Here is a 20,184-nt window from a genome sequence, read left to right on the forward strand (position 1 = left end):
AAAAACTTTAGCTTAAAGAGCAATGCACTGAGGAGGGGACAGCATCTTTCATATACGGAATAATTTCTGTTAGTAGTGGCACCATATGGGTTCCAACAAGGTTCACAGGGGGTATATTATTGGAGCTACTAGTCCCTAAAGACGTTATTACGCCCACCTGGGTCTTATGCAATACTAAAGTGGACTTGTAACGGTACAGTGTACCTGATTGTTACATAATAGGGAATATTTTTTCTTTGATTGTTTAAAAAAATAAAGGCCAGTGTAAAACCTTCAGAGCCCCAGCAAATCTAGATGCAAATATGAGCGTTACGTCATGAGGAATGTTTTCTTCAAGACATTCTTCAAGACGTTCTTTAAGACATTGTTCTTCAAGACGTTTTTCAGGACGTTTCAAGACGTCTTGAGACATTGTCTTCTTCAAAACGTTTTTCACCAAGATTTCTTTGGTTTTTACATAATAGGGAATGTTCACCTATGTTAAGGTTGACGCATTGTCACGTGACTTGTTTCTTTAGGCTCCGTGGAGAACCCCCGCCTGAGGAGGGCACACAAAATGTATTGTGATACTTTATGAGATTTTTTCTTCAGTATTTTAATTTTCTTTCAAGGTGTTTTTTTTCCAAGGTTTTTTTTAAAGATTTTATTTTCTTCGAAATTCTTTTCTCAGGGGGGGGGACTTTATATTCTAAGGATTTTTGTCCGCTTTATGAATAGAAGCCGATTTCCCCTCAACGGATTGGAGTGCTAGACAGCTGGACCAAGAATATTTTGATAAGGTGAATACTATTATTTTGATATGGGGAATATTTTCTAATGGAAGCGTTACAAAAATCTATGGATCGCATGTTTCCTATGTCTGGAATAATTGATAGGCGGGAGACAGAGTCGATTACTAGAAATTGGTAACATTAGACCTGCACCTGTTTGTTAAATAATGCATTAAAGGTTACTATGGAATAATTTTGAGGGCTGTTCTAAGTGTATTTTTAGTCATAGAGTTTTTTACTCTTTTGGATCTTGAATGCGCTATCAGAGGTGAAATGAAAGCAAGAGTATCATTATGGCTAAAATATGGTAGACCTTTGAATACGATCAAAATTCTATCTTTTTCATTTCACTACACAGAATTATACACTTATATTAGATGCAATTTTTAACCAGCATACCTATGTACATAGGCTATAATATGCTTAAATTGAATTAGTAAAATATAACGAAGATTTATCTTAGAACAAGAAATCTAACAAATGAACGCTTTATTTTACGTATAAGTTTTATTAATAAAAACAAATTTACAAGTATTATTAACACACTTCATTCTTAGGACTCCGAAATCAATATTATGCATGTAGGAGGGCGATACTTTCAACTATAAAATCGTTCAATCGAGGATTATCAACATAAATGCTGAGAAGTTCACCGTAAGTATATCCACAACATCAAAATATAATACTGCATGATTTTAACCAATAAATCTAGATCCATTTAGAGGAGAAAGTGACTCATTAGAGGTAAATCTAAGGGGGCACAAGACGTGTGTCTTAAATTTTATGTTTTGTTCATATTTTGTTGGTAGTATTTTCTGGCAATTTTCAGCATTTGACGCTCAATGGCTGGCACAGGGAAATCTCTGGCAAGCACAGTCACACATATGCCGTTTTTTGGCCATTTTCCTGCAAAAATATCTATTTACACTAGAATCGAGTGTTTAAACTCAATGAAAAATTCCCTGCAGCGTTTTTTCTTATGACTCTTGGCAATTGAGTCCAGCGTGCCACAATATACCAGCCCAATGACAACCTCTGGGACTTATTATCACACCAAAGGGGTTGCAACCTTTTTCCCACAAAAAAACTTTATAAACCAAAAATGACCATTATTTTTATTTGAAAAGGAGAAACTTGCCATTAATTTTAAAATATTAAAGTTTAAAAAAACTTTGTTTAATGTTTATAGTTTTAGGATTTCTTTAAATTTTTAAATTTTACTTTTTAAACTTTTTAGCATTAAAATAATGGTTTTAAAAAGTTGTTGGTTTTAAGGTCTTCGTTTTAAAGTCCAAGCTTTAATGTTTTACCGTTTTAGTTCTTAAGTATTAGTTTCGAACTTTTATTTTGAAGTTACAGTTCTAAGTTTAGTTATACAATTTTAGTTTTAAAGTTCTAATTTTAAATTCTTATGTAAACGGATATTTTTGCATGAAAAGAACCGAGAAATGCTATATGTGTGATAGTACTTGCCAGAGGGTGCCGTGTACCAGATATTGAGTGTCAAAGGCTGGGAATCGCCATGGAGCATTGTAATCTAATAATCTATCAAATGGTAAGTTTTCGCGGTTCAAATAAAAACAGTGATGATTTTTAGTTTATAAAGTTGTTTTTGTGAGAGAAGTGTTGAAAAACCCATTGTTGTGATAATGTGCGCCTTAGCGTGATATCATCCTGGTACATTGTGCTGCGTTAACTTCAATTGCCAGGAATCATCAGAAGAAACGCTATTGGGAATTTTTCATTCAGTTTAAACGATCAATTCTAGTGTAGACGGATATTTTTAAAAGAAAATACCCAGAAAATATCATATATGTAATAATACTTGTCAGAAAGGACTGGGTGTCAGCCATTGGAGTGTTACAGGCTGGGAAAGGCCATGTAACATTTCAATCAAACAATAGAATAGCAAGTTTCCACTTTTTAAATGAAAACAATGGTCATTTTTAGTTTATAAAGTTATTTTTGTGGGGAAAAGGTTGAAAACCCCTTAGGTATGATAATCTCCAGAGGGTGTCATCAGGCTGGTATATTGTGCCATGCTGACCAAAATTGTAAGTAGTCATCAGAACAATCTCTATGGGAGGGTTTTCATTAATTTTAAAAGATTGATTCTTGTGTAAACGTATACATTTGCAGAAAAATGCACGAAAAATGTAAAATGCCATGTGTGTGATAATTCTTGCCAAAAAGTGCCGTTTGTCAGCCATTGAGGGTTAGAGGCTGGGAATTTTCGTGGAACATCGCAATGTAACAATGAAGTGGCAAGTATCCACTGTTAAAATAAAAACAACGGTCATTTTAGTTTATAAAGTTTTTGCTTTAGGAAAAAGGTTGAAAACCCCTTAGGTGTGATGATGTATGCCCGAGGGTGTCATCGGGCAGGTGCTAAACTGATTTCAATTGCCAGGAGTCATCAGAAGAAACGGTATTGGGGATTTTTCATTAAGTTTAAAGGATTAATTCAAGTGTAAATATATATTTTTGCAGGAGAATCCCCTAAAATGCCGTATATGTGATAGTGGGTGCCAGAGGGTGCCGTGTGTCCACATTGGAGTATCATCGGCTAAGAATTACCATGCAACATCACAATCTAACAATGAAATGGCAATTTTCCCTTGTTCAAATAAAAACAAGGGTAATTTTGATTTAAAAAGTTATTTTTGTTGAAAAAGGGTGGAAGTCCCAAGGGGTGATAATGTGCGTCGGAGGGTGTCATCGGGCAAGCACGTGCCAAGCTGTTCTCAATTACCAAGAGTCATCAGTAGAAATGTTTTTAGGGATTTATTTAAACGATCGATTCTAGTGTAAATGGATATTTTTGCAGGAAAATACCCGAAAAATGGCATATGTGTGACAGTGCATGCCAGAGGGTGCCTTGTGTCAGCCATTGAGTGTCATAGGCTGGGAATTGCCAGAATATGATACCAACAAAATATGAACAAAATACAGAATTTTAGTCACATGTCCTTTGCCCCATGGATTCCACCTCTTATAAGACACCCTTCCTCTTAATTGATCAAGATTTATTGGTTAAAAGTAACGGTTTTCATGTAGTATTATATTTTTGATGTTGTGGATACGCTTACGGTGAAATTTTCAGCGTTTAAGTTGATAATCCTCGAATGAACAACTTTCTAGTTGAAAATATTTCCCTCGTACCTGTATAATATTGATTTTAGTATCCTAAGAATAAAGTGTTTTAATACATTTATAAATTTTCTGTTTTTTAAATGAAAGTTGTATGTACAAAAAAAGCCTTCATTCTTTAGATTACTTGTTACAAGATAAAACTACAATATATTTCACTAATGCAATTTAAGGATCTTATAGCATATGTACATAAGTACGATTGTTCAAGATTGAATCTAATAGAAGTGTCTCATTCTGTGTAGTGAAGAGAAAAAGATAGACTATTGATGGAGTACGAAGGTCTGCCAAATTCTAGCCATAATGATGCTTCACCTCCCATGACACATTCAATTTAGAATAGAATAAAAGACTCTATTACCAAAAATATGCTAAGAGCAACTCTTAATATTATCTGATAATACCCTCTAAGGCATTACTTACCAAGCAGGTGCACGTCAAGTGTAACCAATTTCCAGGAATCGATTTTCTCTTCTGCTTGTCAATTATTCCAGACATTGGCAACACACGACCCATAGATTTTTCGAAATTTTTTCATTAGAAAGTATTCCCCGAATCAAAATATTGGGAATGCTTTCTTGGTCCAGCTGTCTAGTGCTCCATTCCGTTGAGGGGAAATCTCTTTCGATTCATAAAGCAGGCAAAAATCTTTAGAATGCAAAGGTTTCCCGAGGAAAAAATCATGAAGAAAATAAAACTTTTAAAAAATGCCTTGAAAGAATAAGCTCCTTGAAAGAAAAATGAAATCCCCCCAAAAAAATCTCTTGAAATATTACGTAAAACGTGTGTGCCTTCCTCAGTTACAGGCAGGGGCTCCCCACGGGACCTGAAAAAAAAAACAAATCACGTGAGAAAACGTCATCCTTAACACAGGTAAATATTCCCTATCACGTAAAAACCAAAGAAATCTTGAGGAAAAGCGTCTTGAAGAAAAAATGTCTTGAAACTTCCTGAAAAGCGTTTTGAAGAAAGATAATTTTAAAAAATGACTTAAAGAATGTTTTGAAGAAAACACTACTATGATGTAAGAATCCCTATTATGTAAGAATCAGGTGTACTATACCGTTACAAGTTCAATTTAGCATTGCGTAAGACCCAGGTGTGTGTAATGACGTCTTGAGGGGCTAGTATCTATAACAGTGTATCCCTGTGCGACTTTTCAGAAGCTTTATGGTGCTACTACTTCTGTCCCTTTTAAATTTAAATGTCACTTCTTACTTTCAGTTAAAAAAAAAACGTCTTTTTTATTTAATTTTTAAACCTTTTTCATATAGGTTCAAATTTGGCTCGCCCCGCATGAAAAATTAAAACAAAATTTTGCACACTAATTTTAGCTTATTTATTCCATATATAAAGGGTTGCCGCCTCCTCAATACCCTGCTCTTTATGCTAAGGCTGTTAGCACTTTTGGAAAAACCTTCCTATTCTAATTAAACGACTCCCGTGTTTCAGTAGACACTCTTTTAAAAAAAATGGGACAAACAGTCAAATTTTAGCGTATAAGAGCAAAGTATTGCGGAGAAGGCAACCCTTTATATATGTAATAATTTTTGTTCATTTTTCATATAATGCCGGTAAATTTGGCTCACCCTCTATAAAATATACCCCTCCCCCTCACAAGAACTTTTCCGTGGAAATTTCATCGACCGTTAAGTGCACCCCCAGTCAAATTTTCTCCAGACAGTTCCATCCCTGCTGAGACTCCCCCTCCGTGTAAAATTGCTTGCTGACGATTCAATCTAAAGAATTCTCCTTGGCATCCTTTCATTTGAATAAGACATTAATCTCTAATCAGTTTCACTATCATTCCAGAAATACCCACTTCCGTGAAAATTATTTCTTGGAAATCAAAACACGCGAAAAAAAACCTGGATAATTCCCTCAGAACATCTCCACATGCAAAATTTGGCAAAGAGAATGTAAGACAATTAAAAAGAATTTTTTATAGTAATTCCATCAAATCCCCTGAATTAACGCCCCAGAAATTTCCCTCCCCGAGGAAGTTTCCCCCTAAAACAATAAACCCTAAGCACCCCCCCCCCAAAAAAAAATGTTTGAATATTTCTCAATAACAAATATTATGCGTAAACAATGGGCGAATTACATAACTTACAGACCTCTCCCTAAGGACTGTTGGGGGTCTTTCAACTATACTGAACAAAATGACTACTGAAAATTTTGATCAGATAATTTTTTATGAAAAATTGGCGTGAGAGGGGGCCCAGTTGCCTTCCAATCTTTTTGGTCTCTTAAAAAGGGCACTAGAAGTTTTATTTTCGTTCGAATGCACCGTCTCCCGATCTTCTAGGACAATTATTTCGACACAATCACCCCTGAGATAAAACAAAAAACCGCATAGGTTAACTGTCTTCTGGCACAAATAGCGAAATTCCATATTTTTGCAGATAGGAGCTTGACACTTCTACAGTAAGGTTTTCTGGTACAGTGAATCTTATGGTGTGATTTTCATTAAGATTGCTTTGATTGTAGGGGGTGTTTCCCCCCTATTTCAAAAATCAGACACATTTTCTCAGGCTCGTAACTTTTGATGGGTAATACTAGAACTAATGAATCTTATATATTTAGAACCAACGTAACAAGTTGATTCTTTTAATGTATCTATCGGTATTAAAATTCAGTATTTAGAGCTTCGGTTGCTCCTTACTTCCAAATCGTTACCCCGAACTCTTTGAAAAGCAGATGACTGAACTTAGCAGTAATAACACAAAGCACTTCGAATGCATTTCGAATGAAGGAAAACTCTTGAGAGGAAACTTGAGTTAGTTTGTGAGAAAAAAGAAACAGTACCATCTAAAGTTACCCAGCAAGATTAAAAAGTTAACTATAAACATTATAATTATAACTTACAGTAATTATAGCATTTATAATCCTTATTTGTCTTTTTATTTCGCTTTTGCTTCATCAAAGATGCAAAGAAATTTTTGACAAAAAGGTACAGTGGATATACTGCTAAACATCTTTCCAACTTCCCCAGCCATTTTGCCCAGTTTTACAAGGCTTCTTTTATCTCAAATGATGAAGGGAAAATGTTTTGTCAGACTTGGCAATAAATAGAGATATATAACCTATATGTTGATTCGATTTATGATAGTATTTTGAAATCTACTGTTTTATTTAACAATCTATTGTTAAAACAAATAACTTGGATATACAGATTTCCAGCCTATCAATCAAGGTCCCAAGTCGTTTCTAATTTTTTTTTCTTTACACTGAGGACGCCTCGGCCTAAAATTTTTGGGCAATACTGCCCAAAAGTTTTTTTGGCAATTTTTGGACATGTTCCCTTTACCTCTTGTGTCATGCTATTTTTTTTACTAAAAAGCAACGCGAGACAGTTGGCAGTTATTTCTGTAATTTTATTGAACTTCACCATCTTATCATAAACTAATTGAAAGACGCACACTTTTCCCAACATTAGAACTGAAAACAAAGAGAAATTTTTCCGTCTATGAGGGGGACTGCACCCTCTTCAATACTCCTCTGTTCACGCTAAAGTTTTTTAAGTACTCTTGAAAAGGTTCTGAAAACGTTTTTGACCGTTTAATAAAGTAGAATTGAGAGAAAGAGTCAAACTTTAGCGTAAAGAGCGGGGTGTTGAGAAGGGAACAGCCCCTTTAATACACGGAGCAATTTCTGTTTGTTTTAAGTTTTAATGTTGCTCCTTACTTTCAGTTTAAAAAACTTGTTTTTTTTTATTTAATCAGACTAAAAGACGCTATAGATGAAGTTTAATGAGAAGAACAGCGTAGTTTTGGAAAGGGGATTGGAATTGCTTGACAAATTTTCGCCCTAAGATTAATTATTGAGAAGTCTCAATTATGAAACTTACGAAAAGATATTTGATTCAGTTTATAGAAAAGATTTCATGAAAGTCTTATCATTTTTCCCCATCCTTTATAGGCCATGGAACCGTTGTGGAAATCAGTGTCGCGTACATGTTGGACCTTCTGTTGGAGGAATATACCTTATCTTGTTTTGTGTGGTATGCCAAATAAGTACGTTAAATGATCGGTACAACAGGAGACTAATATTTCTGGGGATAAGATAGGAGCCAAAGTTAGTCAAAGGTTCGGTGCAAAATCACAAGGTTATCTTATCTCTGTTCTTGAGGATTATTTTAGTCGACATCGTCCTAAAGAAAAAAGCAAATACTATGGGAGAATATGGCAGAAAATTTAAAACTCTATTAAACTCAGATAACTGGTTACGCAGATAATAGAAGCGTCCCGAATAGAAATGTTAGCGATAAGAATGAGCTTTGAGGGCTACAGGGCTCGTTTTCCAATTGGATGATGACACATTGCCAAAAATTGGGTACTTGCTAATTAAACGAAACACACTTAAGAATTGATGTTAGGTTAATCCTAATGAAATATAACCTTCATACAACCTTTACATAATTAGGGCTATATATTTGCACATTAAGGGGGAGGGGCAGGGGTAAAGTATTTGGACAGTGCTCAAAATCTAACTTAACTAAACCCCACCCTCCTAATGTGCAAATATATAGCCCAAATTACACAAGTACAATTATTCTGTCACCCGTCATTTGTCTTTGTCGCTATAAAACCGGTTTTCTGATATTTAACATAAGCGTAATTATCGAGTGTGTTTCGTTTAATTAACAAGTAGCCTGCCAAAGATTGTGCTTTATGACCATATGTGCTACTCAATCTCATATCTGTGCTACTCAATCATATTCAGCTCACACCTCATTCAACTCATACTCCGCGCAATTTAATCCTTGTGCTATTCTAGCCCTACTTGTTTCGACCTTAATTCTACTATACCCCAATGCACCTTTTATGCAATTCAAGCCTCATTTAACTCAATCTTCATTCAACCTACTCCTTGTCTAACCCAAACCTGTTTGATTCAACCCCCATTAAAATCAACCTCATTCAGGTCAACCTTCTTCGAGTTAATTAAATAAAAAAAACAAGTTTTTTCAACTGAAAGTAAGGAGTGACATCAAAACTTAAAACGCACAGAAATTACTTCGTATATGAAAGAGGCTGCTTCCTCATCAACGCCCCGCTCTTTACGCTAAAGTTTGACTCTTTCTCTCAATTCTTCTTTCTAAAACAGTAAAAAACTTTAGCGTAAAGAGCGGGGCGTTGATGAGGAAGCAGCCTCTTTCATATACGAAGTAATTTCTGTGCGTTTTAAGTTTTGATGTCACTCCTTACTTTCAGTTGAAAAAACTTGTTTTTTTTATTTAATTTCTGAACGTTTTTGAATCAATGCATGTTTTGATTTTGGCTCTCCGCAGAGGATTAATCAAAACGAAATTTGCATATTTTTTTTTGGCTCAATGGCTTTCTCATAATTTTGATCGAATGATTTTGAGAAAAAAAGAGCGGGGGACGAAGCCTAGTTGCCCCCCGATTTTTTGGTTAATTAAAAAGGCAACTAGAACTTTTAATTTTTTACGAATCTTTTTATTGGTAAAAGATTTACGTAACTTATAAATTAGCTTACGTAAAGAACTTTTGTATTCTAATGTTTTTATTACATATATGAGGGGATTCGCCCCATCGTCAGTACCTCGCTCTTTACACTAAAGCTTAAATTTTATCCCAATTCATTAAGAATGACCCCCTGAATCACAAAAGCCGTAGAATAAGTAGTTGAAATTACCGAAAATACTTTAGCGTAAAGAGCGAGGTATTAGAAGGAGGTGAGCCCCTCATATGGGTAATAATTTCTGTTTGTTCTAAGTTTTATTGCTGTTCCTTACTTCCAGCTGAAAAAGCTTTTTCACTTTTATTTTTTAATTGTTTTTTTTTAAATAATGCTAGTAAATCCTGCTCTCCCTTCATGGAAATTTTCTTCTCCCATTACAAATTCTCGAAGGAAAGTTCCCCCAGCATATCCCCCTCTTCTCAACCCCTCCCCCAAACCAAAAAAATCCTCCTGAAAACGCCTGTATACTCCTCAATAACCATTACTATATGTAAGCACAGGTCAAAGTTTGTAACTTGTTGCCCCTCCCACGGGGACTGTGGGGGAGTAAGTCGTCCCCAAAGACATATTTATAAGGTTTTTCGACTATGCTGAATAAAATGGCTATCTCAGCATTTTGATCCGTTGACTTTGGGAAAATAATCAGCGTGGGAGGTGGCCTAGGTGCCCTCCAATTTTTTTGGTCACTTAAAAAGGGCACTAGAACTTTTCATTTCCGTTAGAATGAGCCCTCTTGCAACATTCTAGGACAACTGGGTCGATACGATCACCCCTGGGAAAAAAAAACAAACAAACAAAAAAACAAAAAAAACAAATAAACACGCATCCGTGATCTGCCTTCTGGAAAAAAAATGCAAAATTCCACATTTTTGTAGATAGGAGCTCGAAACTTCTACAGTAGGGTTCTCTGATACGCTGAATCTGATGGTGTGATTTTCTTTAAGATTCTATGACTTTTAGGGGGCGTTTCCCCCTATTTTATAAAATAACGCAAATTTTCTCAGGCTCGTAACTTTTGATGGGTAAGACTAAACTTGATGAAACTTATATATTTAAAACCAGCATTAAAATGCGATTCTTTTGATGTAGCTATTGGTATCAAAATTCCATTTTTTAGAGTTTTGGTTACTATTGAGCCGGGTCGCTCCTTACTACAGTTCGTTACCACGAACTGTTTGATAATATTTACACAAAGCATAGTTCAGCCCATTTGTCGGAGGTGACAAAAGCTGACTCTAATGAAATGGTCTTTATTTGTTGGTTAATTCTTTATACCACTTCGATGTATTCCTCCCCCCTCCCCCGTCGAAAAAACTAAAATTGATTCTTCTGTCCTATATATTTGAAAATTAGCATAGCTTTTTATGCCCAGGGCCCGAACATACTTGAAGGTCATGGTAGCAGCAATAGCTGTACCCGAGTACAGAGTACTATTAATGATTCAAATTAATAGTAAAAGTTTATTTCTGGGAAAAAAATTGAGAGCTGGTAAAAAGACAGGGAAATAAGTCGTACTTTTCCTGTTTTATTTCTGCAGCTATAAGCCTTGGATTAAGTTTAGTGAAACAAGGCCTAATTTGAATATGGGTGAGTGAAATAAGGGCTAAGTTAAAAGAACTTTGATTTAAAGGGAGTCCTGTGGAACGAGGGTTTAGCTAACTGAGGTTGAGTTGTACCGGGGAGGGGGGGGGGGTGGGTATATATATATATATATATATATATATATATATATATATATATATATATATATATATATATATATATATATATATATATATATATATATATATATATATATAAAGGATAAAGATCCTCCAGAGCCATTGCTGGCGTATAGGGCGTCAAATTGACGTTTCAGTTGCTGAGTGTTTTTACAGGAACAAGTAGTAAGCTTGTTGCCCAACCTTGCTGCAGCGGGGATCGAACCCTGATCCCCGTATTGCCAAGCAGAACACCAATCCACTGTGCTACAACAGGTTATATATATATATATATATATATATATATATATATATATATATATATATATATATATATATATATATATATATATATATATATATATATATATATATACTAGCTGTTGGGGTGGCGCTTCGCGCCACCCCAACACCTAGTTGGTGGGGGCGCTTCGCGCCCCCCAAGCCCCCCCGCGCGCGTAAGTCGTTACGCGCCATAATAGTTACGCGCCATTGTAGTTGTGTCCCTATGTCCCACCTGTGAATATAGATATATATACATATATATATATATATATATATATATATATATATATATATATATATATATATATATATATATATATATATATATATATATATATATATATATATATATATATATATATATATATATATGGTTTTAACTACGTAAAACTTGCGAATATACAACATTCTTTGCTGTCCCATTGTCTTTGCATATAAATAGATTGTCAGGTTTACCGACTCTTGAACATGCAACATATAATGGTAAAACAATCTGTATTCAGATCTATACCTCAAGATTCTAATGATTGCCCTTGAGCTTTGTTGATGGTGATTGCTAATCGACCATTCCCTGTTCCGGTGTCCCGGTCGTCATTTATATCCCCCTGTTTCCCCCGGTGTCCCCGTTGTAGTTGTGTCCCTGTGTCCCGGTCGTCATTTATATTCCCTGTGTCCCGGTCGTCATTTGTATCCCGGTGTCCCGGTCTGTATATACATTCGTTTTTTAGTTTTGTTTTTCTCCTTTATTTTTTTCCTTTTTTTTTCTTTTTTAGTTTATTTAGATTTTTAGATTTTTTAGTTTTTTTATTAGTTTTTAGTTTTTTTTTCTTTTTAGTTTTTTTGTAGTTTTTACCTTCTTTTTAGTTTTGTTAGTTTTTTTTTTACTTATGTCCTGGTCGTCATTTATACTCCCTGTGTCCCGGTGCTTTGTTGATTGCTAATCGAACATTCCTTTTGTCCTGGTCGCTTTCTCTTTGAGTGTCGTCATTTATTTTTTTCTTTTTTAGTTCTTTTAGTTTTTACCTTTTTTAGTTTTTTTTAGTTTTTTAGATGAAAATTTTTTTTAGTTTTTTCCTTTTTTTCTTTTTAGTTTTTTATTGGTTTTTACCTTTATTTAATTTATTTTTCAGTTTTTTCCTTTTTTTTAGTTTTTTTTTATTTTTTATTTTTTTTTAGTTTTTTACCTTTTTTTAGTTTTTTTATTTTTTTTAGTTTTTTAGCTTTTTACTTTTTTTATTAGTTTTTAGTTTTTTTGTAGTTTTTGCCTTTTTTTAGTTTTTTCAGTTTTTTTTTAGTTTTTTTATTGGTTTTTACCTTTATTTTAGCTTATTTTTCAGTTTTTTCCTTTTTTTTTAGTTTTTTTTAGTTTTTAGTTTTTTTAGTTTTTTACCTTTTTTTTAGTTTTTTTAGTTTTTTTAGTGTTTTAGCTTTTTTATTTTTTTTATTAGTTTTTAGTTTTTTTTGTAGTTTTTGCCTTTTTTTAGTTTTTTTAGTTTTTTAGCTTTTTTTTATTAGTTTTTAGTTTTTTTTTGTAGTTTTTGCCTTTTTTTAGTTTTTTTCTTTTTAGTTTTTTTGTAGTTTTTACCTTCTTTTTAGTTTTGTTAGTTTTTTTTTTTTACTTATGTCCTGGTCGTCATTTATACTCCCTGTGTCCCGGTGCTTTGTTGATTGCTAATCGAACATTCCTTTTGTCCTGGTCGCTTTCTCTTTGAGTGTCGTCATTTATTTTTTTCTTTTTTAGTTCTTTTAGTTTTTACCTTTTTTAGTTTTTTTTAGTTTTTAGATGAAAATTTTTTTTAGCTTTTTCCTTTTTTCCTTTTTAGTTTTTTATTGGTTTTTACCTTTATTTTAGCTTATTTTTCAGTTTTTTCCTTTTTTTAGTTTTTTTTTATTTTTTATTTTTTTTAGTTTTTTACCTTTTTTTAGTTTTTTTAGTTTTTTAGTTTTTTAGCTTTTTTACTTATTTTATTAGTTTTTAGTTTTTTTTGTAGTTTTTGCCTTTTTTTAGTTTTTTCAGTTTTTTTTAGTTTTTTATTGGTTTTTACCTTTATTTTAGCTTATTTTTCAGTTTTTTCCTTTTTTTAGTTTTTTTTTAGTTTCTAGTTTTTTTAGTTTTTTACCTTTTTTTAGTTTTTTTTAGTTTTTTAGCTTTTTTATTTTTTTATTAGTTTTTAGTTTTTTTGTAGTTTTTGCCTTTTTTTTAGTTTTTTTAGTTTTTTAGCTTTTTTATTTTTTTTATTAGTTTTTAGTTTTTTTTGTAGTTTTTGCCTTTTTTTAGTTTTTTCAGTTTTGACGTCACCTGATCCAGTTTTTTCAGGTGACGTCACCTGATCCACAGATCCACACACAGACAACTTATTTTTATATATAGTTCTAGGTTCGAGAGGTTCCAGGTTCGAACCTTGACTTTAATATTAATACAAAAGAAGAATATCTATATATATATATAAAAAACTAGCTGTTGGGGTGGCGCTTCGCGCCACCCCAACACCTAGTTGGTGGGGCGCTTCGCGCCCCCCCCCAAGCCCCCCCGCGCGCGTAAGTCGTTACGCGCCATATTAGTTATGCGCCATTGTAGTTGTGTCCCTGTGTCCCACCTGTGAATATAGATAGATTTATATATGTGTTTCAAACTACGTAAAAATTGCGAATAAACAACATTCTTGGCTTTCCATTGTCTGTGCATATACAAAGCCGTATGTACTAATAATGACGTCATATACAAACGCTCTTTTTACAAACAAACAAACATGCATCCACACAACTCGTTTTTATATAGATAGATAGATAGATAGATACAATACAAATTAACTGCGTAAAACTTGCGAATATACAACATTCTTCGCTGTCCAATTGTCGCTGCATATAAATACATTGTCAGGGTTACCGACCCTCGAACATGCAACGTACAATTGTCCATGGGAAAAACAATCAGTATTAAGATCTATACCACATTTTTCTAATGATTGACCTTGAGCTTTGTTAATGGTGATTGCAAATGCTAATCGAATTGGGAATTGCAATCTTTTAAATTGAAAAAGCAGATCCGTTGGAATCATGGGAATGCGAGGAATAAGAACAGCCTCACCCTCATAAGGCCCTGTCAAGATTGTGGCCTCTATTTTCTTAAAGTATTATTGGTACGCCTATTTTTAGTTGTAGCACGTGTGGTGGAAACCCTGAAGGATCTATGGAATTAAAAATTCAGATGGATAATTAACCGCTTCATTTGGTTCCAAAACTGTGTCGACTGACTTGTAAAGGACTGCCTGGTCTAGAATCTTGGTCAAAACAATATTGTTGATTTCGTGGACGTCTATATTTTTGGGTGCGAGAATCGCTCTTTCACTTAGCCATTTATTATTTTTATAATTTTTTTAGAATATTCGGAAATACTTTTTCAATTAATTCATTTTTGGACGTCACTAAATTACAGAAATCAGCAGGTAGTTGTATACGTCCTGAAATTGAGTCTACTGTTTGACCAGAGTCATCGTTTTGCAATCGGACACGCATATTTGTAGTTAATTTTAATATTTTACGTGTGCCCATAAATTAGAATTTTCTAGGCAAGCATTCATTTCGTCTGCAGGAGTTAAACTACGTAAAAATTGCGAATATACAACATTCTTGGCTTTCCCATTGTCTCTGCATATACAAAGCCGTATGTACTAATAATGACATCATATGCAAACGCTCTTTTTACAAACAAACAAACATGCATACACACAACTCGTTTTTATATAGATAGATAGATAGATAGATGCAATACAAATTAACTGCGTAAAACTTGCGAATATACAACATTCTTCGCTGTCCAATTGTCGCTGCATATAAATAGATTGTCAGGTTTACCGACCCTCGAACATGCAACGTACAATTGTCCATGGGAAAAACAATCAGTATTAAGATCTATACCACATTTTTCTAATGATTGACCTTGAGCTTTGTTAATGGTGATTGCAAATGCTAATCGAATTGGGAATTGCAATCTTTTAAATTGAAAAGGCAGATCCGTTGGAATCATGGGAATGCGAGGAATAAGAACAGCCTCGCCCTCAAAAGGCCCTGTCAAGATTGTGGCCTCTATTAGGTTTTCCATTGTTTTTTTTTTACGGCAAGTCGAGTGCCATTGCAAAGCTTTGGTGGGTTTATATTTCTTAAAAGTATTATTGGTACGCCTATTTTTAGTTGTAGCAGCTGTGGTGGAAACCCTGAAAGATCTATGGAATTTAAAAATTCAGATGGATAATTAACCGCTTCATTGGTTCCAAAACTGTGTCGACTGACTTGTAAAGGACTGCCTGGTCTCGAATATTGGTCAAAACAATATTGTTGATTTCGTGGACGTCTATATTTTTGGGTGCGAGAATCGCTCTTTCACTTAGCCATTTATTATTTTTATAATTTTTTAGAATACTCGGAAATACTTTTTCAATCCATTCATTTTTGGACGTCACTAAATTACAGAAATCAGCAGGTAGTTGTATACGTCCTGAAATTGAGTCTACTGGTAGCTTTCCGTTTCCAATTGTCAGCAATTGATCTGAAAATGTTTGACCAGAGTCATCGTTTTGCAATCGGACACGCATATTTGTAGTTAATTTTAATATTTTTACGTGTGCCCATAAATTAGAATTTTCAGGCAAGCATTCATTCGTCTTCAATGCTCTGGTGGTGCAGCAATAGAGGAAGTTTAACTTTTCCTGAGGCGCAACACATTCCCATTGTTTCACCATTGAATTTCAAGGCCTTGCAATAGGACAAATTTTAGACATTGTCCCGATTTGAACACATCTACTCAAGCTATAATCATCGACTGGGTTGTACCTGAATGCCAGGCGATAACTTTCAGGTTGCTCTGATTCCTCGCACGCTTTCTTTTCTTACTTTCTCTATCAGCAACAAGCCTGATTTCTTGCTGTTCTTGTGATTCCTCGGCACGCTTTCTTTTCTTACTTTCTCTATCAGCAGCAAGCCTGATTTCTTGCTGTTCTTGTAATTTCTCGGAACGCCTTCTTTTTTCACTTTCTCTTTTTGCAGCAAGTCTGCTTCCGCGTTGCTCTGGTAGTTCCTTGGCACGCTTTCTGTTCTTTTTTTCTCTATCAGCCTCAAGCCTGTTTCCTTGCTGTTCTTTTGATTCCTCGGCACGCTTCTGTTCTTTCTTTCTCTATCAGCCTCAAGCCTGTTTCCTTGCTGTTCTTTCGATTCCTCGGCACGCTTTCTGTTCTTTCTTTCTCTATCAGCTCAAGCCTGTTTCCTTGCTGTTCTTTTGATTCCTCGGCACGCTTTCTTTCTGACTTTCTCAGCAGCACAGTTTTTTGGCATAGACTCTTTGAGCATCTTCATCGGCTTTTGCCATGGTAAGTTCATCAGTCATTGTAAACTTAAACATTAATAGATTTCTACGTGAACATATGTCTTAAATATCTTGAATGACGTCACCTTTAAAGCAAAAATGACGACAACTAATTTCATGACGTCAGTCAACACAGAAACATGACGTCACCTGATCCACAGACAGACACACAGACAGAACAACTATTTTTATATATATAGATAAGTTGTCTGTCGTCATGTCGTCATGAAGTTAGTTGTCGTCATGTTTGTTATGACGATGACGTCATTAAAAGTATTTAAGAAAATCGTTCAAAGACAAATGTTTAATTGTAAATGACTGAAGAACCTACAATGGCAACAGCCGAGGAAGCTGCTAAAGAGTCTATGTCAAAAAACTTGCGGCTGATAGAGAAAGTAAGAAAAGAAAGCGTGCCGAGGAATCACAAGAACAGCAAGAAAACAGGCTTGCAGCTGATAGAGAAAATAAGAAAAGAAAGCGTGCCGAGGAATCACAAGACCAGCAAGAAAACAGGCTTGCGGCTGATAGAGAAAGTAAGAAAAGAAAGCGTGCCGAGGAACCACAACAACAGTGCGAAAACAGGCTTGCGGCTGATAGAGAAAGTAAGAAAAGAAAGCGTGCCGAGGAATCACAAGAACAGCAAGAAAACAGTCATGCGGCTGATAGAGAAAGTAAAAACAGAAAGCGTGCCGAGGAATCGCAAGAACAGCATAAAAACAGGCTTGCGGCTGATAGAGGAATTAAGAAAAGAAAGCGTTCCAAGGAACCACAACAACAGTGTGAAAACAGGCTTGCGGCTGATAGAGAAAGTAAGAAAAGAAAGCGTGCCGAGGAATCACAAGAGCAACCTGAAAATTATCGCCTGGCATTCAGGTACAGCCCAGTCGAAGATTATAGCTTGAGTAGATGTGTTCAAATTGGGACTATGTCTAAAATTTGTCCCTTTTGCAAGGCCTTGAAATTCAATGGTGAAACAATGGGAATGTGTTGCGCCTCAGGAAAAGCTAAACTTCCTCTACTGACTGCACCACCAGAGCCATTGAAGACTTTGCTTACTGGACCTACGCCAGAATCTAAGCGTTTTTTTATCACAGATCAGAAAAAATAACTTATGTTTCCAATGACGTCGTTTGGTGCTCAAATCGAAAATCCAGATCAATTTATGCCTACTTTCAAAGTAAAAGGGCTAATTTATCATAGAACAGGGTCCCATCTACCATTCTCAGGCGAGAATCATAAATTTTTACAATTGTACTTCATCAGTGATAGAAATTCTGAATTGAATGCACGTTGCGTACTTTCTCCCGACGTTGAAAGGACAATCGTTTCCCAATTGCAACATCTTTTCACGAAAATAATAATTTAGTGCGTCTGTTCAAAACAGCCATCGATTTGATGCTACTGATACACATAAAATTGTTATTTCCGCGAACAAAACGCCTCCTGGCCAACATGTGCGTAGATACAATGCTCCAACTATCGACGAAGTGGCAGTCGTTATGGTCGGTGATCAGTTTTTACCTGGAGATATTATTCTTCATAAGCAAAACACTCAGTTTGTAAGAATTGCTGAAACTCATCGATGCTACGATGCCCTACAATATCCTATCATTTTTTAGGATGGAGCCGACGGCTATCACTTTAATATAAATTGATAAATCCAGCCACTAACAAAGAAATGAATAAAAATGCAGCTCAATGCATTATAATTCCTATAGACTAGTGATTCGGCAGGATGAAGACAATTATATTTTAAATGCCGTCAATTGTTTCACCAATACACCGTTGATATGTATGCCAAAATTGAATCAGAACGTTCGCTATTTATCCGTCTGAATTAGACCAAGCTCTGCTCTGAACAATATCATTCATTTGCGAGATGCAGTTGTAAATGACGGTAATACCACAAACGTTGGAAGATTAACGAGTTTACCTTCGTCATATGCTGGCAGTCCCCGTCATATGCATGAATATGCTCAAGATGCTATTACGTATGTTCGTCTCTATGGTCGTCCAGATTTATTTATTACATTTACATGTAATCAATCTTGGGACGAGATATAGTAGCTTTTATTTTCAAGGACAATCGGCGGCTCATAGACATGACATTACGCGCCCGTGTCTTCCGGCAAAAGTTGAAATCACTGATAAACTACATAGTAAAACTTGAAGTGTTTGGGTCAGTGCGATGCTGGATGTACTCAGTGGAATGGCAAAAACGAGGATTGCCACACGCACATATACTAATCTGGCTACATTATATAATTACTTCTAACGAAATTGATGATGTGATTTCCGCTGAAAAACCTGATGAAAATGTCGATAAGGGGTTATATGATATTGTTGTAAAATAATATGAAACATTGACCTTGCGGTGCACTGAAGGAAAATTCACCATGCATGGCCAAAGGAGGTGCACAAAGCAATATCCTCGACTTTTAGTACCCAAAACCATTACTGGCAATGATGGTTACCCACAATATAGAAGAAGATCTACTGAAGATGGCGGTAAAAAAGCAATAATAAAGAAGCGTAACTGTACCACCATCGAAGTAGATAACCAGTAGGTTGTTCCATAATCCCCATTATTATCAAAAACATTTAATGGACACATAAGCGTTGAATACTGTAACTCCGTAAAGGCAATCAAATACATTTGTAAATACGTCAACAAAGGCAGTGACATGGCAGTTTTTGGCTTGCAGTACGAAATCAAAGATATCGACAAAATCGTACAATATCAGGCTGGAAGATACATATGCAGTAATGAAGCTGTTTGGCGAATTCTTTCATTTCCGATACATGAACGTAGTCCAGCTGTTGTTCACTTAACGGTACATTTACAGAATGGTCAACGTGTTTATTTTTCGGAATCCAACATGCAACAAAGTGCCCTGAATCCACGGATACAAAGTTAACTGCTTTCTTTTCGTTATGCAAAATTGATTCTTTTGAAAAAAAACTGCTGTATACTGAAGTGCCTTCGTATTACACGTGGAATACTAAAAATAAAGTATCTGAACGTCGAAAACAGGGTACGTCAGTCGACGGCCAACCTACCATCTTCAAAGATACCCACGATAGAAAGACTACAACCGTTCACCCCAATCAACATGAATACTTCTTTCTACGCCTGCTTTTTGTGAATGTACCCGGTCCGACGTCCTTTGAGTATTTGAGAACTGTAAACGGTAATATACATGACACTTACTGTAGTGCATGCCAACCTCTGAATTTATTTGAGAATGACCAACACTGGGATAACTGCATCAATGACGCGTGCGAAACGTCAACTCCAAGTCAAATTCGTGCATTGTTTGGAATCATTCTAACAACTTGCTCTCCTTCAGCTCCTACAGAGTTATGGGGAAAATGTAAATCGAAAATGTCCAAAGATAAACTCCATCGAAAACGGTTAGAGAGGTCAGATTTG

This window comes from Artemia franciscana, chromosome 19 (genome assembly GCF_032884065.1).
Source record: "Artemia franciscana chromosome 19, ASM3288406v1, whole genome shotgun sequence".
In the NCBI taxonomy this organism is placed as follows: Eukaryota; Metazoa; Arthropoda; class Branchiopoda; order Anostraca; family Artemiidae; genus Artemia; species Artemia franciscana.